Source organism: Coptis chinensis, chromosome 7, assembly GCF_015680905.1.
Source record: "Coptis chinensis isolate HL-2020 chromosome 7, ASM1568090v1, whole genome shotgun sequence".
Classification (NCBI taxonomy): domain Eukaryota; kingdom Viridiplantae; phylum Streptophyta; class Magnoliopsida; order Ranunculales; family Ranunculaceae; genus Coptis; species Coptis chinensis.
In genome coordinates, this window is record NC_141462.1 from 4,461,588 (window position 1) to 4,486,488 (window position 24,901).

General features: G+C 37.1%; 1 long non-coding RNA gene, 9 other non-coding genes and 1 pseudogene across 12 annotated transcripts; 2 read left to right on the forward strand and 9 right to left on the reverse strand.

The window, feature by feature from the left end:
• Window positions 1-1,158: 1,158 nt before the first annotated feature.
• LOC147485391 (uncharacterized) lies at window positions 1,159-4,730 on the reverse strand. Of its 3 annotated transcripts, none has more exons than XR_015203146.1 (5): window positions 3,514-4,730; window positions 3,319-3,371; window positions 3,121-3,234; window positions 2,481-2,558; window positions 1,159-2,348 (listed from the first exon to the last, which is right to left on the reverse strand). It is a non-coding gene; the product is annotated as an uncharacterized LOC147485391 (long non-coding RNA). The 3 variants fall into 3 exon arrangements; XR_015203147.1 differs by having other exon boundaries at window positions 1,159-2,558; window positions 3,514-3,674; window positions 4,156-4,728; XR_015203145.1 differs by having other exon boundaries at window positions 1,159-2,558; window positions 3,514-4,727.
• LOC147485392 (U5 spliceosomal RNA) lies at window positions 4,563-4,679 on the forward strand. The gene has a single exon (XR_015203440.1). It is a non-coding gene; the product is annotated as a U5 spliceosomal RNA (small nuclear RNA).
• Window positions 4,731-7,197: 2,467 nt separating the features above from the next.
• LOC147485393 (U2 spliceosomal RNA) lies at window positions 7,198-7,388 on the reverse strand. The gene has a single exon (XR_015203318.1). It is a non-coding gene; the product is annotated as a U2 spliceosomal RNA (small nuclear RNA).
• Window positions 7,389-8,890: 1,502 nt separating this feature from the next.
• On the reverse strand, window positions 8,891-9,086 carry LOC147485394 (U2 spliceosomal RNA). Its single transcript, XR_015203456.1, has one exon. It is a non-coding gene; the product is annotated as a U2 spliceosomal RNA (small nuclear RNA).
• Window positions 9,087-10,571: 1,485 nt separating this feature from the next.
• Window positions 10,572-10,770, reverse strand: LOC147485395 (U2 spliceosomal RNA). Its single transcript, XR_015203320.1, has one exon. It is a non-coding gene; the product is annotated as a U2 spliceosomal RNA (small nuclear RNA).
• A 1,498-nt stretch (window positions 10,771-12,268) lies between these two features.
• Window positions 12,269-12,464, reverse strand: LOC147485396 (U2 spliceosomal RNA). The gene has a single exon (XR_015203457.1). It is a non-coding gene; the product is annotated as a U2 spliceosomal RNA (small nuclear RNA).
• A 1,510-nt stretch (window positions 12,465-13,974) lies between these two features.
• Window positions 13,975-14,172, reverse strand: LOC147485397 (U2 spliceosomal RNA). Its single transcript, XR_015203319.1, has one exon. It is a non-coding gene; the product is annotated as a U2 spliceosomal RNA (small nuclear RNA).
• A 1,498-nt stretch (window positions 14,173-15,670) lies between these two features.
• On the reverse strand, window positions 15,671-15,866 carry LOC147485398 (U2 spliceosomal RNA). Its single transcript, XR_015203459.1, has one exon. It is a non-coding gene; the product is annotated as a U2 spliceosomal RNA (small nuclear RNA).
• Window positions 15,867-17,377: 1,511 nt separating this feature from the next.
• Window positions 17,378-17,576, reverse strand: LOC147485399 (U2 spliceosomal RNA). The gene has a single exon (XR_015203460.1). It is a non-coding gene; the product is annotated as a U2 spliceosomal RNA (small nuclear RNA).
• A 1,498-nt stretch (window positions 17,577-19,074) lies between these two features.
• Window positions 19,075-19,270, reverse strand: LOC147485400 (U2 spliceosomal RNA). The gene has a single exon (XR_015203455.1). It is a non-coding gene; the product is annotated as a U2 spliceosomal RNA (small nuclear RNA).
• Window positions 19,271-20,705: 1,435 nt separating this feature from the next.
• Window positions 20,706-21,349, forward strand: LOC147485401 (pEARLI1-like lipid transfer protein 3 pseudogene; annotated as a pseudogene).
• Window positions 21,350-24,901: the final 3,552 nt, after the last annotated feature.

Genomic DNA, 24,901 nt, shown 5'->3' on the forward strand with positions numbered 1-24,901 from the left:
TTTGTGGGCAATTTTTTTTTTTTTTGCAATAGTTTGTACTGATAGGCCTGTTAATTTAAATCCTGTTAATTTGTATTTCAGCTTTTTATGTGGTTGGGTCAATGACTTTCTGATAGATATAGCTATATGGGGCATACTTTTATGTATTAGATAAAGTAGGCGTTAAGATTAGATAAGTAAGAACAATAGAACTATTAATAAAGGGTTCATCTCCATTTAAATCCTCTCGAGTGATGTGTCACAGTTCATTCAACGTGTTACATAAGATATTTATACACCTAATTTGCTGACTTCAATCTCAGAAAATGGGTTCACTTTTATGTATTAGCTTAAGTTGGTAAAAAATATCCTAAGTTTTCCCGTACTAAGCCCATGCAGATGGGAAAAAATATATGTATAAAATAGTTGTCAAATAAAAGGCAATCGGGACAATGCAATCATCTCTATGGTTAAAAGCCTATGCCCAAAAAAATCTCTATGGTTAAGCTAAATAGGCCATTAATCTGAATTAAAATGCGAAAATATCGAACCATATCTATTATATTCAACATGATTTTGGTGTAATATGTTTCACTTCTGCATTTTCAACTTAAATATATTATTTGATATATGTTGTTCTAACCTTGACATATATGTTATTACTATTCGTTGAAAACTACTATTTAAGCCACAAAAAGCAAAATCAATGTGAAGGTATTATAAAATTTAGTCATTTATCTACTTGAATCAATAAGAGAAAATAGGGCAGATTGCACTTTAAAATCAATGTAATCGAAATGTGTTGTCATTAAAAACAACAGTTTTGAATCCACACATACATATAGAAGAAAACTATAAGTGAAACATCATTTTCTAAAATATAATATAAGACATAAAAAAAATAAACATTGGTCGCACATATGGCAAACCGGCCTGCATGCTATTTCAGCAAGAAAAGTTCACAATTATCATGTGCATTGTAATTTGTACATCCGATATACCAAATTATTATGCTTGCCTATTTTGGCCATATATATAATATAAGTTACATTCCAAGGTTTTAATATTTGGGAATTGGGTTTTGAGATTACAACACACAATTGATTGAAGCATTGCTATACTAACACGTAATAATAAGGTTAATTCACTTAGAATGGAAAAAGAGTGAACATATTCATATAGGTGTGTAACTTTTTTTTACTGAAATTTGATCAATATAGTTTCCGGTAGCAAATCAAACACATCAACTTCCATGGTTTATTAGCACCTTTGAAGGCTAGCCAATGCGCACCAACCCTCACTATGAATTGACATATTCATATATCAAATCTGGTGCGCATGACATATAACCAATTAACCAAAACATTCTCACATTAAAACCGACACAAAAATCAAAACATGAGTGAGCATTACCAAAGAAAGATCAAAGGATGACGACCACTTAATATCCTCAACACACTTATGTTCACTCTACTTGGTGCAACATTCAATTCTTATAAAGAAAGAGATATATCATCCCCGGCCACTTGCCAGTAAAGTCCCAAGCTCATCATCTAAAGGATGATTCTAACCGTGTCCTCCAGAAACAATGCTACTACCATAGCCGCTGCCACTTGCACCACCACTAAAAAAGTTATCACTGCCACCTCCATTAGTGACACCATACTCTCCACCGCTTCCACCATAACCACCAGCATTAGCACTTCCATCAAAATTGCTTCTACTACTATAGACACCACCTCCACTGCTACCACCACTTCCACCACCACCACCATAGTCTCCGCTGCAATTGTGTAGTCCTCCTGACCGATCTGTTGCAAAATTTACCCTTATCTTTCTGCTATGATGTTCCTGTTGGTACATGGTCTGTATAGCACTCTGTGCATTCTCATGAGATGCGTACTCAATGAAACCAAAACCTCTGGACTTGCATAGTCTCACGATCCATGCACAATTGTTAAAAGTATTCTTTAAAATGAAAGAAATATCAACTATATTGCATTGATTTATAATATGAATGAGACAAATGTTTCACTTGGATGAAGATGGCATGGGACTTTTTAAACTCTTCAAAAAAAATTCAAAGTTTAGGAGAGCTAAGTTCACTTGCTGCATTAATAGGTTATATGTTTAAATCAACATAAGATGAAAGTGTACGTCCCATGACTGGTAAAAGAGGTGAAACACCCTCCATTAGGTTTCCTTCTAAAACCGTGCAGAAGGACTTAGAAGCTTGGATGAGTTGTTCTCATTGAAGACAAATAACAATAAAAAGTAGAGATTTAAGAAAAAATGATGAACACCATACCAGTTGTCTAAAATCTTATGTTAACTTTGAATGTTGTACCCACATAATGTTACCCTTTTGACTGAAACATAACATCAACACATCAGTACCTATTAAAATAAAAATAAAACACAGGTGGGGGTCTGCCTTAACCCCATAACCATTTCAAATATATATAGTCATGCAAAGAGCAAAATAACTCGAGCTGACTCACCTCGCATCCCGACTGCAATGCAAGCTTGAACAATCCGAGTGAAACTGAGTGCTTTGCAGTTGACTCAGAGAGTGGGATCTGTGATAACCAATATGAAGCTGAGGATATAAGAATGAACTTCCTTCTGCTCATTGAAACTCGTTTTTCACTACTACTCCCTTGCCCTTTGCTAGATATCATTTTTGAATTGGTCTTTAACTTAAACAACTTAAAGCTTATCTAGTACTTATTTTGACTTTTTTGGAGAAACCAAAAGATGATCCTAAAACCCTGGATATCTTATCAGATGGTTAAGATTGTCAGTCCATACAACTATACTTCCTAAGACTTGTACAATCCATCAAAACAAAGTTTTGATATGGCTAGCTGAAATTACTCTTTGACCCATCTATATTAATAAATAGGATATGATATAAACCAACTAAAAGTAATGTACACACAGGAACAAAGAGTAAAGTAGACACTTCTTAAAATGACATTCTAAGCAAGATGACTAACGCACTTTAGGTATTAATAGGAAACAAATGCATATCATTGAGGAAAACAAAATTTTACTATTGAACATTGAAGTAGTGATGAGCAATACTTTAACATAAACAGGATATATTCGCTAACCAATGTTTTTTACAGTTCCAATTACCTGCTGTCATTTATCTCCATGAATTGTAGCTGCTAGAAAACCATTCGAGCACAACCAATATTCCAGTGAGTCAGCTCCTTTCTATGTCTCGACAAAAACTGAAGTAAGAGCTTGCTGTGAAATCAATAATAGGAATCACTATACAACAATTTACACTATCAAATATTAAATAAACCAAGTCAGAAAGGGGAAAATAACCTAGGAAGAATAATAGAAAAAGGACAGATTTCCAAGAGAGTGAGGAACAGCTCCTGCGAACCCCGCAAAAGAGAGATAAAAATATATCAACAATTTGAATTCGCCAATGAATAGGGGAATTTCACTTGCTGAAAAATTGTTAATACTCAAGTCCAAGTATTCCAAATGCTTCAGCTTCATTAGTGAAGGATTTACCTCACTGGCAACTAACCAAGTACTCTCGTGAAGTGAAGAATATTCATTGTTTGGATTTCGAAGGTCGAGTTTGATGACTTGCCCTGTGTTGTTGTCGCACTCCACTCCAACCCAGATGCAGCAATCTTCGCCCACCCAAGAGGAGAGTCTGTTTGAAGGATCTGTGAAAGATTGCTTGAGGTCATGAAGAGCTGGTTTCTCTATTTCGATGCACCAACTGAAGTCAAAACAAAACACAACCAAAGCCAAAGCCAGCAGAACCAAGTGAATATTATGACGGGACCTCATTCCCTTGATTATATATGCAACACTAAACCAATCAGTTCCCCTGGTTTCTGATCAAGTGCAACAAAGCGAAACCTTTTCTTATGTGTACAAGGCAAAATGCAAATTGCAAAGTGCATGCCAACGCATGGTAGTTCTATACTTCTATTTATAATAGGACACTGCGTCGGTGCTCTAAAGCTTATTAAAAATAGTCAAAATTTGAATAGCTAATTGGTTACGCATGTACTTTAACAAATACAACTCACAACTAAACATGATAGCCAGTTCATACTTGATAGTCTTCAATTAGGTTACTTGTGGTCTTCTTATGAATGGCAGATGATTGGTGAAGGTTTGTTAAAATAAAATCATTACCTTAAAATTGCTGAAAGGAAGATTGGAGGAAAAGGAAAATTCTTCAAATCAGGTGAAAGCTATATGAAACAGCTCATATCAACCGTACTACCTTTCCATGAGTATCATTCTTAACCTATGAGGTCCTCCTAAAGAACCAAGTGGGACAATTGTTTTTAGCTAAGAATTAGAATTAGATTTTCAGGAATCTCTCCTGATAATTGACACAGTTCCCTGTCTTTAGGGTTTGTAAAGTGGCACTAGTACTTTTCCCACTTTGGATGTTTTTTTGTGGAGTGAATGAACAATGAAAGCATGGCTAACTTTTAAATTCCCTAGTATAGTGATAGTCCCACATTGCTGAAGAAACAGAGCACAAAGTTCAGTGTTAGTATATAGTAAGCTACTCTTTTTCTTCAAAACCACGCAGTTACGCAGTGAGCACAGAGCGAACTATTCTTTCGCCTTTTACTAAAGAATACCGTGTGCTCGCTGCACATAGTAGCATACGCCAATTTTTGGAGGGCTTTTCAGTTTGAAAGGCCCTAACAATACAAAATGAAAAATGTTTTGCCAGTGCTCTTGTTATTTTCGTTGGGTCTTGAGTAGGGGTGTCTCTTTTTGCCGAATTTTTTGATTTTTTTGAAATCCGACCTGAAATTGGTCTGGCTTTGGGTGTAGTTTTCATGGGCTGATTTTTTTATTTTCCGATTTTTGAAAATTCCGAAAAAAAATTGGATCGGATTTGGATATAATTCTAAAATCTAGTTTTTACTTTTTAAAACAAAATTTAAAAATAATCTAGCACTATCTACTTAATTGGACCACATCTAAGCATTTTTACATTTACATAACAACAATGATAAAAAAATGTCATTGAGCCATACAATGACTTCTAGACCAATCCAAAAGCTAAAAAAATGTCATTGAGCCATACAATGACTTCTAGACCAATCCAAAAGCTAAATTCCAATAGATAGAATATTATGTAAAGCTACTTAGAGTGGATATGGAGTGGAGTTGTTGCCTCCGTAGTAATGTCTTGACTCTTGACCCTTCGGGATTAAAAACTTATTGCTAAATTTTAAAATTCAATTTTAAAAAGAGAGAGTGAGGTCTATCAACTGATCGAGTTGGCAAGCAGATTACAATTTGAAAGGATCCTAAGCGTTGAAATATTCAAGATGGGCCATGATAATAATTATGTTAGGAAAGGCCTTGGACTTTCATGGGTTCCCAATGTAATTGTGGTGGCTAATCTTAATATCGTAGCCTTAATAATATGGCCTGGAGCCCTGGACATCGTTGACATCAAGGTGGGCATACGTTTGGCAACTGCTTGTGTGTGTGTGAGTGACGATCAGAGAGCGACATTTTGGAATACCAAGAGCATTGCTTTGATGTGAATTGTCTTACATATTCACCTGATTCACAGCTGCCTACTGGAGCTGATGTCTTGCATTGCATAGTTGCATGTTTGAGCTTGCAATTTAATATGCTATATTGGCTCTATTGATCTAATTTATTTAATTGCATTTAGATGAGGAAGGCATCAAGACTCAAGAGAGCTCACGGAGTTAACCAAAAGTACTACGATACTAACGATTTGTCCGTTCTACACAAGCCTAGAAGAGCACCCATTCAGCTTTTAAGAACCAAACCCCACCCCCAAAAAATGACTTCCAACCCAGTTCTTTGCTTTTTTAGGTCGCCCCTTAAAACTTCATGAACATGACCGAATCAACTAGGGTTGATCAGATCCTTCCATCCAAATCACATGAAATGTCCTAAGTACCCTTTGGAGCATGAAATTACACAAATACCCCTTGACTCTCTCAAAACCAAAAGGGAGTTAATGACACGTGTCAAGATATCAAACACTTAAATCAACAGCTATTGGTATCTCTTTTGCGCCATTCGAGATCAATCCTACGGCTAACTCATCTTCTTCTCTATCTTGCCAAAAAAATTCATCTTTGAAACTTCTTATTTTGATTTCCCAATTCAATTTCATTTTCCATTTTCAATGTGTATCAATAACTTAATCAACAATGAACTAACCAATCACCATTAATATTCTATTTAGTTTTTATGGGATTTGATCCAACTTAGGAAGGTTATTATGCTTTAATTTGAAGATTGGTTTTTTCTAGCAGTACCTACAAAACTTAGTTTTTACCCCAAACCTAATTAGAGGCGGTAGTGATGTTGCAAACTCTTAAAAATTAGTTCTTGAGAATAGGGGGGGGGGGGGGGGTTAATACTAATAACACTTTTTTTGTGGTTTTTCAATATTAATTTAGATTAAGTTTGTAAAATAGTGGCACGTGTTCTGTGTTTTGACTTGATTAAATTGTAGCCATTGATTTAGGTGTTTGAGATCTTGACACGTGTCATTAACTCTATTTTGGTTTTGAGAGAGTAAAGTGGTATTTGTGTAATTTCATGTTCTAAATGGTACTTAAGACATTTCATGTGATTTGGATATAAGGATCATGGTCAACCATAGTTGACTCGGTCCTACTGTGAGTCTTGGGGGGAGTCTAAAAACCTGCACCAATTATGGTCGAATGTTATTGGACTGCACCGTCAAATGACATGACAAATATCAATACTACGGTTCCTCCTTGGGGAACTTGGGACATTCAGGTTAGGGTGGAGTATTCAAAGATAATAGTGAGAAACTGAAACATCATAGGTGTATATTGGTGGCTTGGGTGTTGAGAACAGTTATGTTGCGGAAACACAAGTCATAGTGCAATGTATTGCAAAAGCAGTTGGTTTGGGCATGACTTAGGTTAATGATCGACTCTGACTCGGGCAATTGTTGTTCAAGCTAGTTGGAGGGAAGCAAATTATTAAGACGTGTCTCAATGGAGGGAGCAGTAGACCAACCTTTCTTACTAGAATTACGTATTTTTCTTTTTCCTTTAATACAATAGGTTAGACGCTTTTATAAATCATGGCTATTATATGCCTTAATTTATTTATTCAAACCCATAGTTCTTTTCTTTCATTATGAGCAAGCGCTTTTTGCATGTTAATAATTTTCATTAATTTGGTAGAGGCCGAGCCCAAGCCCAAGCAAAGTGCAAACAATGGACTCTTGAAGGACTCAATAGCAAGCTATTGTGGCAAACCTCCCCAATCAAAAATTAATTTAATATCGTGTGAGGCAATGCCTCACATATCGAATATTAAACCGATAAGAACAGATACTACACTTGATCTTAGCCAAAAGGCCGAAAAGGTATGAATTGTTTATTGTTCAATGTCCGCTTTTGTATCCTATTGCTCTGCAAATATATTTTGTATGCGTTAGCCGATGTGGGAGTAAACACATAGTTTGTGTACAAGTCCGCAACAGCCCTTGGGCGTAAGAATGATATTCTAACATAAACGAACATAATATAAATCTGGAAAAAGTTGTAATCCACAAGGTTAAGAATGTGAACGGATCGTAAATGCACCTGACGCATTTAAAGAGAGAATGAAGTCTCAAGATAATTATGCTTTGATTTAAAACAAATAAGAGATGCATATTTAGGTTGGGAACTTCGGGCAATTCAGGTTGGGGTGGTGTATTCGAGAGACAACAAATGGAAAAACCGAACATCATAGGTGTATATTGGTGGTTTGGGTGTTGAGAACAGTTATGTTGTAGAAACACAAATCATAGTGTAATGTATTGCAAAAGTAGTTGATTTGGGCATGACTAAGTTCTTGATCGAATTTGAGAAAAGGGTTTCATGAGGGGTGGGATTGACGATGGTTTTTTTGCTCTAGTCATTTTTATAGTGTGACCAAGGGTTTTCAATTTTTAGGTTTGTATTACTAACGCGAACAGTAGAATCATGTGTGAGTTTTTTTTTTTTTTTTCTCGAAATATTTGAAAAGACCAAAAAGTGTTTTAAGAAATTACAAATTACACCAATATTAAGGAGGGGTAATACTAATAACACTTTTTTGTGGTTTTTCAATATCAATTTAGATTAAGTTTGTAAAATAGTGGCACGTGTTCTGTGTTTTGACTTGATTAAATTGTAGCCATTGATTTAGGTGTTTGAGATCTTGACACGTGTCATTAACTCTATTTTGGTTTTGAGAGAGTAAAGTGGTATTTGTGTAATTTCATGTTCTAAATGGTACTTAAGACATTTCATGTGATTTGGATATAAGGATCACGGTCAACCATAGTTGACTTCGGTCCTAATGTGAGTCTTGGGGAGTCTTAAAACCTGCACCAATTATGGTCGAATGTTATTGGATTTTACCATCAAATGACATGACAAATATCAATACTACGGTTCCTCCTTGGGGAACTTCGGGACATTCAGTTCTAGGGTGGAGTATTCAAAGACAATAGTGAGAAACTGAAACATCATAGGTGTATATTGGTGGCTTGGGTGTTGAGAACAGTTATGTTGCGGAAACACAAGTCATAGTGCAATGTATTGCAAAAGCAGTTGGTTTGGGCATGACTAAGTTAATGATTGACTCTGACTCGGGCAATTGTTGTTCAAGCTAGTTGGAGGGAAGCAAATTATTAAGACGTGTCTCAATGGAGGGAGCAGTAGACCAACCTTTCTTACTAGAATTGCGTATTTTTCTTTTTCCTTTAATCCAATAGGTTAGACGCTTTTATAAATCATGGCTATTGCGTATGCCTTCGCCCTATTTATTTATTCAAACCCATAGTTCTTTTCTTTCATTATGAGCAAGCAGCTTTTGCATGTTAATAATTTTCATTAATTTGGTAGGGCGAGCCAGGCCCAAGCAGTAGTGTAACGAATGGGCGACTCTTGAAGGACTCAATAGCAAGCTATTGTGGCAAACCTCCCCCAATCAAAAATTAATTTAATATCGTGTGAGGCAATGCCTCACATATCAGATATTAAACTGATAAGAACAGATACTACACTTGATCTTAGCCAAAAGGCCGAGAAAGGTATGAATTGTTTATTGTTCAATGTCTGCTTTTGTATCCTATTGCTCTGCAAATATATTTTGTACGTAGCCGATGTGGGAGTAAACACATAGTTTGTGTACAAGTCACAGCACGCCCTTGGACGTAAGAATGATATTCTAACATAAACGAACATAATATAAATCCTGGAAAAAGTTGTAATCCACAAGGTTAAGAATGTGAACGGATCGTAAATGCACACAGACAAAAAGAGAGAATGAAGTCTCAAGATAATTATGCTTTGATTTAAACAGTCAAGAGATGCATATTTAGGTTGGGAACTCGGGCAATTCAGGTTGGGGTCAACAGTGAGAAACTGAGAACATCATAGGTGTATATTGGTGGTTTGGGTGTTGAGAACAGCTTATGTTGTAGAAACACAAATCATAGTGTAATGTATTGCAAAAGTAGTTGATTTGGGCATGACTAAGTTATTGATCGAATTTGAGAAAAGGGTTTCATGAGGGGGGTGGGATTGACGATGGTTTTTTTGTTCTAGTCATTTTTATAGTGTGACCAAGGGTTTTCAATTTTTAGGTTTGTATTACTAACGAGCAAGAGAATCATGTGTGAGTTTTGTTTTTTTTTACGAAATATTTGAAAAGACCAAAAAGTGTTTTAAGAAATTACAAATTACACCAATATTAAGGAGGGGTAATACTAATAACACTTTTTGTGGTTTTCAAAATATCAATTTAGATTAAGTTTGTAAAATAGTGGCACGGTTTACGTGTTTTGACTTGATTAAATTGTAGCCATTGATTTAGGTGTTTGAGATCTTGACACGTGTCATTAACTCTATTTTGGTTTTGAGAGAGTAAAAGTGGTATTTGTGTAATTTCATGTTCTAAATGGTACTTAAGACATTTCATGTGATTTGGATATAAGGATCACGGTCAACCATAGTTGACTCGGTCCTAATGTGAGTCTTGGGGAGTCTTAAAACCCTGCACCAATTATGGTCGAATGTTATTGGACTAATGTTATCAAATGACATGACAAATATCAATACTACGGTTCCTCCTTGGGGAACTTCGGGACATTCAGTTAGGGTGGAGTATTCAAAGACAATAGTGAGAAACCTGAAACATCATAGGTGTATATTGGTGGCTTGGGTGTTGAGAAACGTTATGTTATGGAAACACAAGTCATAGTGCAATGTATTGCAAAAACAGTTGGTTTGGGCATGACTAAGTTAATGATCGACTCTAACTTTCGGGCAATTGTTGTTCAAGCTAGTTGGAGGGAAGCAAATTATTAAGGCGGTCTCAATGGAGGAGCATGAGACCAACCTTTCTTACTAGAATTGCGTATATTTCTTTTTTTGTTTTAATCCAATAGGTTAGACGCTTTTATAAATCATGGCTATTATGGCGTATGCCTTTGCCCTATTTATTTATTCAAACCCATAGTTCTTTTCTTTCATTATGAGCAAGCGGCTTTTGCATGTTAATAATTTTCATTAATTTGGTAGAGGCGAGCCAGCCCCAAGCAAATAGTGTAACGAATGGGCTTAACTCTTGAAGGACTCAATAGCAAGCTATTGTGGCAAACCTCCCCAATCAAAAATTAATTTAATATCGTCGTGTGAGGCAATGCCTCACATATCGATATTAAACCCGATAAGAACAGATACTACACTTGATCTTAGCCAAAAGGCCGAAAGGTATGAATTGTTTATTGTTCAATGTCCGCTTTTGTATCCTATTGCTCTGCAAATATATTTTGTAATGAGCCGATGTGGGAGTAAACACATAGTTTGTGTACAAGTCACAAAGACGCCCTTGGACGTAAGAATGATATTCTAACATAAACGAACATAATATAAATCCTGGAAAAAGTTGTAATCCACAAGGTTAAGAATGTGAACGGATCGTAAATGCACACAGACAGAAAGAGAGAATGAAGTCTCAAGATAATTATGCTTTGATTTAAACAGTCAAGAGATGCATATTTAGGTTGGGAACTCGGGCAATTCAGGTTGGGGTGGTGTATTCAGAGACAACAGTGAGAAACTGAGAACATCATAGGTGTATATTGGTGGTTTGGGTGTTGAGAACAGTTATGTTGTAGAAACACAAATCATAGTGTAATGTATTGCAAAAGTAGTTGATTTGGGCATGACTAAGTTCTTGATCGAATTTGAGAAAAGGGTTTCATGAGGGGTGGGATTGACGATGGTTTTTTTGCTCTAGTCATTTTTATAGTGTGACCAAGGGTTTTCAATTTTTAGGTTTGTATTACTAACGCGAACAGTAGAATCATGTGTGAGTTTTGTTTTTTTTTTTTTCTCGAAATATTTGAAAAGACCAAAAAGTGTTTTAAGAAATTACAAATTACACCAATATTAAGGAGGGGTAATACTAATAACACTTTTTTGTGGTTTTTCAATATCAATTTAGATTAAGTTTGTAAAATAGTGGCACGTGTTCTGTGTTTTGACTTGATTAAATTGTAGCCATTGATTTAGGTGTTTGAGATCTTGACACGTGTCATTAACTCTATTTTTGGTTTTGAGAGAGTAAAGTGGTATTTGTGTAATTTCATGTTCTAAATGGTACTTAAGACATTTCATGTGATTTGGATATAAGGATCACGGTCAACCATAGTTGACTCGGTCCTAATGTGAGTCTTGGGGGGAGTCTTAAAACCTGCACCAATTATGGTCGAATGTTATTGGACTGCACCGTCAAATGACATGACAAATATCAATACTACGGTTCCTCCTTGGGGAACTCGGGACATTCAGGTTAGGGTGGAGTATTCAAAGACAATAGTGAGAAACTGAAACATCATAGGTGTATATTGGTGGCTTGGGTGTTGAGAACAGTTATGTTGCGGAAACACAAGTCATAGTGCAATGTATTGCAAAAGCAGTTGGTTTGGGCATGACTAAGTTAATGATCGACTCTGACTCGGGCAATTGTTGTTCAAGCTAGTTGGAGGGAAGCAAATTATTAAGACGTGTCTCAATGGAGGGAGCAGTAGACCAACCTTTCTTACTAGAATTGCGTATATTTCTTTTTTCCTTTAATCCAATAGGTTAGACGCTTTTATAAATCATGGCTATTGCGTATGCCTTTGCCCTATTTATTTATTCAAACCCATAGTTCTTTTCTTTCATTATGAGCAAGCAGCTTTTGCATGTTAATAATTTTCATTAATTTGGTAGGGCGAGCCAGGCCCAAGCAGTAGTGTAACGAATGGGCGACTCTTGAAGGACTCAATAGCAAGCTATTGTGGCAAACCTCCCCCAATCAAAAATTAATTTAATATCGTGTGAGGCAATGCCTCACATATCAGATATTAAACTGATAAGAACAGATACTACACTTGATCTTAGCCAAAAGGCCGAGAAAGGTATGAATTGTTTATTGTTCAATGTCTGCTTTTGTATCCTATTGCTCTGCAAATATATTTTGTACGTAGCCGATGTGGGAGTAAACACATAGTTTGTGTACAAGTCACAAAGACGCCTTGGGCGTAAGAATGATATTCTAACATAAACGAACATAATATAAATCCTGGAAAAAGTTGTAATCCACAAGGTTAAGAATGTGAACGGATCGTAAATGCACACAGACAGAAAGAGAGAATGAAGTCTCAAGATAATTATGCTTTGATTTAAACAGTCAAGAGATGCATATTTAGGTTGGGAACTCGGGCAATTCAGGTTGGGGTGGTGTATTCAGAGACAACAGTGAGAAACTGAGAACATCATAGGTGTATATTGGTGGTTTGGGTGTTGAGAACAGTTATGTTGTAGAAACACAAATCATAGTGTAATGTATTGCAAAAGTAGTTGATTTGGGCATGACTAAGTTCTTGATCGAATTTGAGAAAAGGGTTTCATGAGGGGTGGGATTGACGATGGTTTTTTTGCTCTAGTCATTTTTATAGTGTGACCAAGGGTTTTCAATTTTTAGGTTTGTATTACTAACGCGAACAGTAGAATCATGTGTGAGTTTTGTTTTTTTTTTTTTCTCGAAATATTTGAAAAGACCAAAAAGTGTTTTAAGAAATTACAAATTACACCAATATTAAGGAGGGGTAATACTAATAACACTTTTTTGTGGTTTTTCAATATCAATTTAGATTAAGTTTGTAAAATAGTGGCACGTGTTCTGTGTTTTGACTTGATTAAATTGTAGCCATTGATTTAGGTGTTTGAGATCTTGACACATGTTATTAACTCTATTTTGGTGTTGAGAGAGTAAAGTGGTATTTGTGTAATTTCATGTTCTAAATGGTACTTAAGACATTTCATGTGATTTGGATATAAGGATCACGGTCAACCATAGTTGACTCGGTCCTAATGTGAGTCTTGGGGGGAGTCTTAAAACCTGCACCAATTATGGTCGAATGTTATTGGACTAATGTTATTGGACTGCACCGTCAAATGACATGACAAATATCAATACTACGGTTCCTCCTTGGGGAACTCGGGACATTCAGGTTAGGGTGGAGTATTCAAAGACAATAGTGAGAAACTGAAACATCATAGGTGTATATTGGTGGCTTGGGTGTTGAGAACAGTTATGTTGCGGAAACACAAGTCATAGTGCAATGTATTGCAAAAACAGTTGGTTTGGGCATGACTAAGTTAATGATCGACTCTAACTCGGGCAATTGTTGTTCAAGCTAGTTGGAGGGAAGCAAATTATTAAGACGTGTCTCAATGGAGGGAGCAGTAGACCAACCTTTCTTACTAGAATTGCGTATATTTCTTTTTTCCTTTAATCCAATAGGTTAGACGCTTTTATAAATCATGGCTATTGCGTATGCCTTTGCCCTATTTATTTATTCAAACCCATAGTTCTTTTCTTTCATTATGAGCAAGCAGCTTTTGCATGTTAATAATTTTCATTAATTTGGTAGGGCGAGCCAGGCCCAAGCAGTAGTGTAACGAATGGGCTTAATCTTGAAGGACTCAATAGCAAGCTATTGTGGCAAACCTCCCCAATCAAAAATTAATTTAATATCGTGTGTGAGGCAATGCCTCACATATCGATATTAAACCCGATAAGAACAGATACTACACTTGATCTTAGCCAAAAGGCCGAGAAAGGTATGAATTGTTTATTGTTCAATGTCTGCTTTTGTATCCTATTGCTCTGCAAATATATTTTGTACGTAGCCGATGTGGGAGTAAACACATAGTTTGTGTACAAGTCACAGCACGCCCTTGGACGTAAGAATGATATTCTAACATAAACGAACATAATATAAATCCTGGAAAAAGTTGTAATCCACAAGGTTAAGAATGTGAACGGATCGTAAATGCACACAGACAGAAAGAGAGAATGAAGTCTCAAGATAATTATGCTTTGATTTAAACAGTCAAGAGATGCATATTTAGGTTGGGAACTCGGGCAATTCAGGTTGGGGTGGTGTATTCAGAGACAACAGTGAGAAACTGAGAACATCATAGGTGTATATTGGTGGTTTGGGTGTTGAGAACAGTTATGTTGTAGAAACACAAATCATAGTGTAATGTATTGCAAAAGTAGTTGATTTGGGCATGACTAAGTTCTTGATCGAATTTGAGAAAAGGGTTTCATGAGGGGGGTGGGATTGACGATGGTTTTTTTGTTCTAGTCATTTTTATAGTGTGACCAAGGGTTTTCAATTTTTAGGTATGTATTACTAACGCGAACAGTAGAATCATGTGTGAGTTTTGTTTTTTTTTTCTCGAAATATTTGAAAAGACCAAAAAGTGTTTTAAGAAATTACAAATTACACCAATATTAAGGAGGGGTAATACTAATAACACTTTTTTGTGGTTTTTCAATATCAATTTAGATTAAGTTTGTAAAATAGTGGCACGTGTTCTGTGTTTTGACTTGATTAAATTGTAGCCATTGATTTAGGTGTTTGAGATCTTGACACGTGTCATTAACTCTATTTTTGGTTTTGAGAGAGTAAAGTGGTATTTGTGTAATTTCATGTTCTAAATGGTACTTAAGACATTTCATGTGATTTGGATATAAGGATCACGGTCAACCATAGTTGACTCGGTCCTAATGTGAGTCTTGGGGGGAGTCTTAAAACCTGCACCAATTATGGTCGAATGTTATTGGACTGCACCGTCAAATGACATGACAAATATCAATACTACGGTTCCTCCTTGGGGAACTCGGGACATTCAGGTTAGGGTGGAGTATTCAAAGACAATAGTGAGAAACTGAAACATCATAGGTGTATATTGGTGGCTTGGGTGTTGAGAACAGTTATGTTCTTGGAAAACACAAGTCATAGTGCAATGTATTGCAAAAGCAGTTGGTTTGGGCATGACTAAGTTAATGATCGACTCTGACTCGGGCAATTGTTGTTCAAGCTAGTTGGAGGGAAGCAAATTATTAAGACGTGTCTCAATGGAGGGAGCAGTAGACCAACCTTTCTTACTAGAATTGCGTATATTTCTTTTTTCCTTTAATCCAATAGGTTAGACGCTTTTATAAATCATGGCTATTGCGTATGCCTTTGCCCTATTTATTTATTCAAACCCATAGTTCTTTTCTTTCATTATGAGCAAGCAGCTTTTGCATGTTAATAATTTTCATTAATTTGGTAGGGCGAGCCAGGCCCAAGCAGTAGTGTAACGAATGGGCGACTCTTGAAGGACTCAATAGCAAGCTATTGTGGCAAACCTCCCCCAATCAAAAATTAATTTAATATCGTGTGAGGCAATGCCTCACATATCAGATATTAAACTGATAAGAACAGATACTACACTTGATCTTAGCCAAAAGGCCGAGAAAGGTATGAATTGTTTATTGTTCAATGTCTGCTTTTGTATCCTATTGCTCTCAAAATATATTTTGTGCGTTAGCCGATGTGGGAGTAAACACATAGTTTGTGTACAAGTCACAGCACGCCCTTGGACGTAAGAATGATATTCTAACATAAACGAACATAATATAAATCCTGGAAAAAGTTGTAATCCACAAGGTTAAGAATGTGAACGGATCGTAAATGCACCTGACGCATTTAAAGAGAGAATGAAGTCTCAAGATAATTATGCTTTGATTTAAACAGTCAAGAGATGCATATTTAGGTTGGGAACTTCGGGCAATTCAGGTTGGGGTGGTGTATTCGTGAGACAACAAAGGAGAAACTGAGAACATCATAGGTGTATATTGGTGGTTTGGGTGTTGAGAACAGTTATGTTGTAGAAACACAAATCATAGTGTAATGTATTGCAAAAGTAGTTGATTTGGGCATGACTAAGTTCTTGATCGAATTTGAGAAAAGGGTTTCATGAGGGGTGGGATTGACGATGGTTTTTTTGCTCTAGTCATTTTTATAGTGTGACCAAGGGTTTTCAATTTTTAGGTTTGTATTACTAACGAACAAAGAGAATCATGTGTGAGTTTTGTTTTTTTTTTTTTCTCGATATATTTGAAAAGACCAAAAAGTGTTTTAAGAAATTACAAATTACACCAATATTAAGGAGGGGTAATACTAATAACACTTTTTTGTGGTTTTTCAATATCAATTTAGATTAAGTTTGTAAAATAGTGGCACGTGTTCTGTGTTTTGACTTGATTAAATTGTAGCCATTGATTTAGGTGTTTGAGATCTTGACACGTGTCATTAACTCTATTTTGGTTTTGAGAGAGTAAAGTGGTATTTGTGTAATTTCATGTTCTAAATGGTACTTAAGACATTTCATGTGATTTGGATATAAGGATCACGGTCAACCATAGTTGACTCGGTCCTAATGTGAGTCTTGGGGAGTCTTAAAACCCGCACCAATTATGGTCGAATGTTATTGGACTAATGTTACCGCCAAATGACATGACAAATATCAATACTCACGGTTCCTCCTTGGGGAACTTCGGGACATTCGTGTTAGGGTGGAGTATTCAAAGACAATAGTGAGAAAAACAAAACATCATAGGTGTATATTGGTGGCTTGGGTGTTGAGAACGGTTATGTTATTGGAAACACAAGTCATAGTGCAATGTATTGCAAAAAAACAGGTTGGTTTGGGCATGACTAAGTTAATGATCGACTCTAACTTCGGGCAATTGTTGTTCAAGCTAGTTGGAGGGAAGCAAATTATTAAGGCGTGTCTCAATGGAGGGAGCGATGGACCAACCTTTCTTACTAGAATTGTGTATTTTTTTTTTCCTTTAATCCAATAGGTTAGACGGCTTTAATAAATCATGGCTATTATTATGCCTTTGCCCTATTTATTTATTCAAACCCATAGTTCTTTTCTTTCATTATGAGCAAGCGGCTTTTGCATGTTAATAATTTTCATTAATTTGGTAGAGGCGAGCCAAGCCCAAGCAAAATAGTGTAACGAATGGGCTTACTCTTGAAGGACTCAATAGCAAGCTATTGTGGCAAACCTCCCCCAATCAAAAATTAATTTAATATCGTGTGAGGCAATGCCTCACATATCAGATATTAAACTGATAAGAACAGATACTACACTTGATCTTAGCCAAAAGGCCGAGAAAGGTATGAATTGTTTATTGTTCAATGTCTGCTTTTGTATCCTATTGCTCTGCAAATATATTTTGTACGTAGCCGATGTGGGAGTAAACACATAGTTTGTGTACAAGTCACAGCACGCCCTTAGACGTAAGAATGATATTCTAACATAAACGAACATAATATAAATCCTGGAAAAAGTTGTAATCCACAAGGTTAAGAATGTGAACGGATCGTAAATGCACACAGACAGAAAGAGAGAATGAAGTCTCAAGATAATTATGCTTTGATTTAAACAGTCAAGAGATGCATATTTAGGTTGGGAACTCGGGCAATTCAGGTTGGGGTGGTGTATTCAGAGACAACAGTGAGAAACTGAGAACATCATAGGTGTATATTGGTGGTTTGGGTGTTGAGAACAGTTATGTTGCAAAAACACAAATCATAGTGTAATGTATTGCAAAAGTAGTTGATTTGGGCATGACTAAGTTATTGATCGAATTTGAGAAAAGGGTTTCATGAGGGGTGGGATTGACGATGGTTTTTTTGCTCTAGTCATTTTTATAGTGTGACCAAGGGTTTTCAATTTTTAGGTTTGTATTACTAACGCGAACAGTAGAATCATGCGTGAGTTTTGTTTTTTTTTTTCGAAATATTTGAAAAGACCAAAAAGTGTTTTAAGAAATTACAAATTACACCAATATTAAGGAGGGGTAATACTAATAACACTTTTTTGTGGTTTTTCAATATCAATTTAGATTAAGTTTGTAAAATAGTGGCACGTGTTCTGTGTTTTGACTTGATTAAATTGTAGCCATTGATTTAGGTGTTTGAGATCTTGACACGTGTCATTAACTCTATTTTGGTTTTGAGAGAGTAAAGTGGTATTTGTGTAATTTCATGTTCTAAATGGTACTTAAGACATTTCATGTGATTTGGATATAAGGATCACGGTCAACCATAGTTGACTTCGGTCCTAATGTGAGTCTTGGGGAGTCTTAAAACCTGCACCAATTATGGTCGAATGTTATTGGACCGCACCATCAAATGACATGACAAATATCAATACTACGGTTCCTCCTTGGGAACTTCGGGACATTCGTGTTAGGGTGGAGTATTCAAAGACAATAGTGAGAAACCTGAAACATCATAGGTGTATATTGGTGGCTTGGGTGTTGAGAACGGTTATGTTCTGGAAACACAAGTCATAGTGCAATGTATTGCAAAAAGCAGTTGGTTTGGGGCATGACTAAGTTAATGATCGACTCGACTTTCGGGCAATTGTTGTTCAAGCTAGTTGGAGGGAAGCAAATTATTAAGGCGTGTCTCAATGGAGGGAGCAAGATAGACCAACCTTTCTTACTAGAATTTGCGTATTTTTTTTTTTTCCTTTAATCCAATAGGTTAGACGCTTTTATAAATCATGGCTATTGTGTATGCCTTCGCCCTATTTATTTATTCAAACCCATAGTTCTTTTCTTTCATTATGAGCAAGCAGCCTTTGCATGTTAATAATTTTCATTAATTTGGTAGGGCGAGCCAGGCCCAAGCAGTAGTGCAACGAATGGGCGACTCTTGAAGGACTCAATAGCAAGCTATTGTGGCAAACCTCCCCCAATCAAAAATTAATTTAATATCGTGTGAGGCAATGCCTCACATATCAGATATTAAACTGATAAGAACAGATACTACACTTGATCTTAGCCAAAAGGCCGAGAAAGGTATGAATTGTTTATTGTTCAATGTCAGCTTTTGTATCCTATTGCTCTGCAAATATATTTTGTACTTAGCCGATGAGGGAGTAAACACATAGTTTGTGTACAAGTCACAAAGACCTTTGGCGTAAGAATGATATTCTAACATAAACGAACATAATATAAATCCCGAAAAAGTTGTAATCCACAAGGTTAAGAATGTGAGCGGATCGTAAAATGCACCTGCATTTAAAGAGAGAATGAAGTCTCAAAATAATTATGCTTTGATTTAAAACAGTCAAGAGATGCATATTTAGGTTGGGAACTTCGGGCAATTCAGGTTGGGGTGGTGTATTCAGAGACAACAGTGAGAAACTGAGAACATCATAGGTGTATATTGGTGGTTTGGGTGTTGAGAACAGTTATGTTGCAAAAACACAAATCATATATAGTGTAATGTATTGCAAAAGTAGTTGATTTGGGCATGACTAAGTTCTTGATCGAATTTGAGAAAAGGGTTTCATGAGGGGTGGGATTGACGATGGTTTTTTTGCTCTAGTCATTTTTATAGTGTGACCAAGGGTTTTCAATTTTTAGGTTTGTATTACTAACGCGAACAGTAGAATCATGCGTGAGTTTTGTTTTTTTTTTTTCGAAATATTTGAAAAGACCAAAAAGTGTTTTAAGAAATTACAAATTACACCAATATTAAGGTTAGTTTGGTAATTACATAATTAATTATTTTTTAAGTGGGGACTATTTTAAAATTTTGGCTGAAGTGGCTCACTATGAGCATTCTGAGAGAATGGATATTAATGTAGGTAGGATATCTAAGGATTTGGAATTTCATTTTTTTCGTAATTAGCATTAGTGTTTACAAAAAGTTAGAGACTTTATGAAGTCTTGAAAAATAGAGCCAAGAGAGTATAGCTATAATATATATCTAAAGATAAGTTCAATAAGTTTCTTGATTTAAAACCACAGGCTTATGGCCAAGGCTGTGCTACTTTCACCACGAGTTACCGAACAAATGCAATCAGTGAAAATTCATAGGCATATAAGGCATATTAGTAGTCACTGGTAAATGTACTTAAGTTTACAAATTCTTCGAGATCTTCAACACCTGTTTTATTATGATAAGTAGACAGAACAACAGAAGTAGATAACAGATAGAATGATAGATGAGATGGACTGATAGTTAGACTCTTAATGCTAAAAAAAACTGAAGGGGTACAATTATTATCACTGACTGGTAATGGCAATGCCAATAATTGAAGATATAAATCAAACTCAACGTGCATCCACGAACGATTTGCGTATCCAAACATTTTGATTTGCCAGCAGAACCATAGCTGAACATGGCTGCATTGCTGATTAATCTAAATTACCAATTTTACAAAAATTCCCCCACTTTGAATGCCTATTAATACACTCCTGAATCCATTCCCTCCATCACACACCACCTTTCTCGCCCTTCAATTATATTCTCGCTACAACTATTACTACAGTACTACCACAAACATTTAAAACAAAGCAATTAAAATGGCTTTCAAGAACTCTACATCAGCTGTTTTGTTTCTTTCACTAAACATTCTCTTCTTTGCAGTAGTCACTGCTTGCTCTCACCCTCCTAAGCAAGCACCAAACCCTTATGTCCCAACTCCTAGCACTCCCACACCTGCTTCCAAGGGTACATGCCCAAGAGATGCCTTAAAGCTAGGCGTCTGTGCTAATTTACTTGGTGGGCTTGTTACTGTTCAAGTGGGTAGTCCTCCTGATATCCCTTGTTGCACCCTTATCAAAGGCCTTGTTGACCTTGAAGCAGCAGTGTGCCTTTGCACTGCCATCAGAGCCAATGTCTTGGGCATCAATCTTAATGTCCCACTTTCACTCAGCTTGCTTCTTAACACTTGTGGAAAGAAGGCCCCAACTGGATTTCAATGTGCTTAAACCTGTTTATTCATCTCTTTGATTCGTCTACCAATTGTTTTTGTATTTTTTTTTAATCTTATACTGGTATTCAATTGAATTTGATTTATTATGTCAATTATTATTTGTTAAATCAATGAAAGGTGTTATTACATAAATAAATGGAATAATGGTTGTACCTTTTCTTAGACTTCGATTTGTAACTATGTTCTTGAAGGTTTCGAACTTAATCACCAAATTGGAGATTTGAATTCGTATATATCTCCCCCAAGTCCCCAACGAAAACGTAAATGCAAAACTATAACTAGGCTCTATCACCAATTTCTATTAGTACTTGTAAAGGCTATATGGGCACCTACAGTACGTATTAGCTGACCTCTACTTACATTGACTTAAAATTTATCAACTTCAACATGGAAATTTACAAAATTTATTTGTAGAAGTATATCATCATGGCATAAAAATAGGAAAAAGGAAATTGACAAACAAACAAGAAACAACAAAGAAAGAGGCATGCTCAGTCCACTATAAAACCCGCAAATTTAGTGGCACCTTGAATACCTGTTAAAAGGTAAAGAACAAAAAGATGGATGCTTAATTTGGGGGGTTCCGACCCTTCAGTGTGCCCGTTTGGGTTTTACACGTCCGATTGCAGCTTGCAATCAGTTTGACCAATCGTTTAACGGTCAAGCCTCTGTTCCAGGCGGCGAAACTAACCAACATGGCTGAGTCCACTAGCAAACATGGCTAAGTATCTGTGGTCAGCAAGTCCCTTACACAACATTGAGGACGCACGCGATCAATGTCAGAACCCCTATTGCAACAATTCATCCACTTTAATGCCCCCACTTGGGTTACAAGCCCACGTTACAAAGCTCAGCGCTGTCTAGAGAAATATAAAGACATCAACTTAGAAGTAAGTGACTGATGTGGGACTAAAGTCTACTTGCCCGCTGAAAAATATAGTTGCTGACTTGCTGATTGTTTATCTCGGTTCATCAATTTCGTAATTGATATCGGTATTACCGGTAGAACAAAGATTAAGTACAAATGTAATTTAGGATTCTATCAGTATTCAGTAACTGTCTTCTAAGCTAATTTTAGGATATGCTATAACCTCTTTTAATCATTTATAAGTCCAAGAAGTTACAGTTTTGATACTAGGTTTTTCCAAAATTAGTATTTTGTATCTAGGTGAAGTATCTTTACCCTGCAAACTTCGGCTTTGAAAGGCTGATTTTTATTTATTTTTGAAAAAAAGCCTGATATTTCGTTTAGGTGTAGTTTGCACCTCAAAGGCTCAAACAGTTCCGCTGGGTCACATAGAAGAGTCACAAGCCCGAGTGACTTGGCTCGGAGTTATAATGTCCGAAAATCGGAGTTATAATTTGAAGTTGGTTTGTGTAAAGGTGTGTTTTGGTTTTGCTTTATAGATCGTGACAAGAAGGGAATGGGTTGAGATTTTTTGGGGAGACCGAGTTCGCTGATGAGCGAGCTGCCTACGTATCCTCTCTTGATTTTTTAGGGGAGAGAGGAATCAGGCCTTACGTAGTTCAAATAGGTGGTATTTATAGGCTTGCGAAGTTTCAATCCTAGAGGCACGTGTGCTACCTGCACACGTGTAAGGTGGAGATTGTGAATGAGTGTTGGGCTGGTTTCAGTACAAGTCGTATTCTGATTGGGAGTTGGTGCGGTAGTCCCTATTTCCCAGTGGTGGGAAATACAAGTAAGATTTTGGTAATGATTATCCCTGGTGGTGACCTTATTTGAGTCGTTCTGTCTCTGGCCATGTGTTCGTACTTAGACATCTTAGTTCATACCACCTACATGAAAGGAGTTGCTCACAGATCGGTCTTGGAGGTCGATGTTTTGGGTTCACCTATGCTGTGCGCGTATGTCTTCACAAGGGGCTGCTCGCCAAAGGTCGGTCTTAAAGGCCGATGTCCCGAAGTTAAACTTATGCTTCACGCCGTCGTAATAATAATCCTTAATGAGGATATTACTCCCCTACACAGCCCCCTCTCAGTAGATTGTTTATGTCGCGGGAAACGATCTGTTGAGAGAAAAATGGAAGAACGTGTGGAGCATGAGCGAGCTGCGGTGGACGATCTGACTGAGATGGCGCAAATTTTGAATCCTGTGGCATAATGATTTGGTGGGAAAGGGAAGTTGTTCCATAATTGGCACGTGACTGAATCATAGCAGTTGGCGAAGAAACGTGTCGCCGCGTTATTCGAACTACTTGAAAAGACAGTCCTTGGACACGTGCGGGCTAGAGCATAGGTCGTAATCATAACTTCTTGGTAACTGAACGGGCGGTTTATACAAAATCAAATTTGGGACAACCAAAAAAGGTATTTCTGTTTTCTTCTTCTGCAAAAGCGCAAGCTAGGGTTCCTCAGGTGAGTGCTTTTGCTGCTGTTAGCTTTCCATTTTCAATTTGCTTTCCTCTCTTTCAAGTGCGATTTGTTAAGTAGGTAGGTTAGTGTAAGGTTGTAGGGTTTAAGCGTGAGTAATTGATAAAAAGGAAACGTTATAATGTCTGATTCTGATGATACTCGATCGGAAGAGGTTCGGGAGATATCATTAAGTTGTGGAGAGTATGAGGATGAAGAATCAGTGAGTGTTGGCATTGAGGCTGAGTTGGATAAGGGAGTTAGGGTAGATGAGGGTAATACCCGATCTAGGTCAGAAGGTGGCGTGGCCAGTACGTCAGGTCGAGGGGAGATGTCGTCATCAAGTGAGTTGCCCCTTAGAACGGTAAACCGTCGTGCTACAAACTCGTTCCCCGAACTTAGGGCAGCGTATGGGATCAATATCCCCGACCTGGAGATATACGAGCCACGGTTTAGTGAAAATGTACGTAGTGAGGAGTACAACCCGCCGAATGGTGGAATAATCATCTGTGAGGGCCAGCTAAGAGCACATATGCAAATACCGTTCTCGAAACTGGTATGTGACTTCTTGGCCCATTGTTGGAAGTCACCTTGTCAGTTCATTGGTAACACCTGGCGATTGTTTAAGGTGTTTGACCTGTTGAATGCGAGTGGGGAATACGACATAGGGGTGTCCGACATAGTTGAGCATTATGTTGTGAGGCGATCTGGTAATTTGAACTTTAGCTTACAAACGATGACGATCGCTTCTCTCATTGATCGACGGTGTAAACAACGAGGCCCGACAAAGAGGCCGTTCTTTGCTAGTTAAGCAACCATCGCGTGCTCCACGGATGTAGGTTGCAAACTAGGATTTGTAACATATCCGGTGGGTAGGAATATTTTTCTTTTGTTGCTTTACATAACGAGTGATAGCTATTCTAACAGGCCCATGTTTTGCTTTGTCTGTAGATTTCTCTGTGAAGAGGCGGACTGATTGTGGGGAGATAGAAAGGTTCGCACGGCTGACTCGAGAAGAAAAGAAAGTGAAGCTGCCTGAGGTTGCTCATTTCTTTGTGGAAAAAGGTGGGCCTGCGATCCGGGAAAAAAGAAAAGTTCAAAAAGACCGAGCTCGAGGTCAGTCAAGGCGAGAGATGATGGAGACGTGAACGAGTGAGTTGGTAACACGGGAAGATAGGAATCAGGCGCATGGCGGCGCGAGGCGACCTGTTAGGGGTGGTGCCTCAGGAGCTGGGGGGTCGAGCTCCCGACCTGAAGGGGGTTCGATCGATGCTCCGGTAGAGTTGGAAACAATTGTTTTCAACCCACGTACGAGGAACAGGTTGGAGAAGAGACAT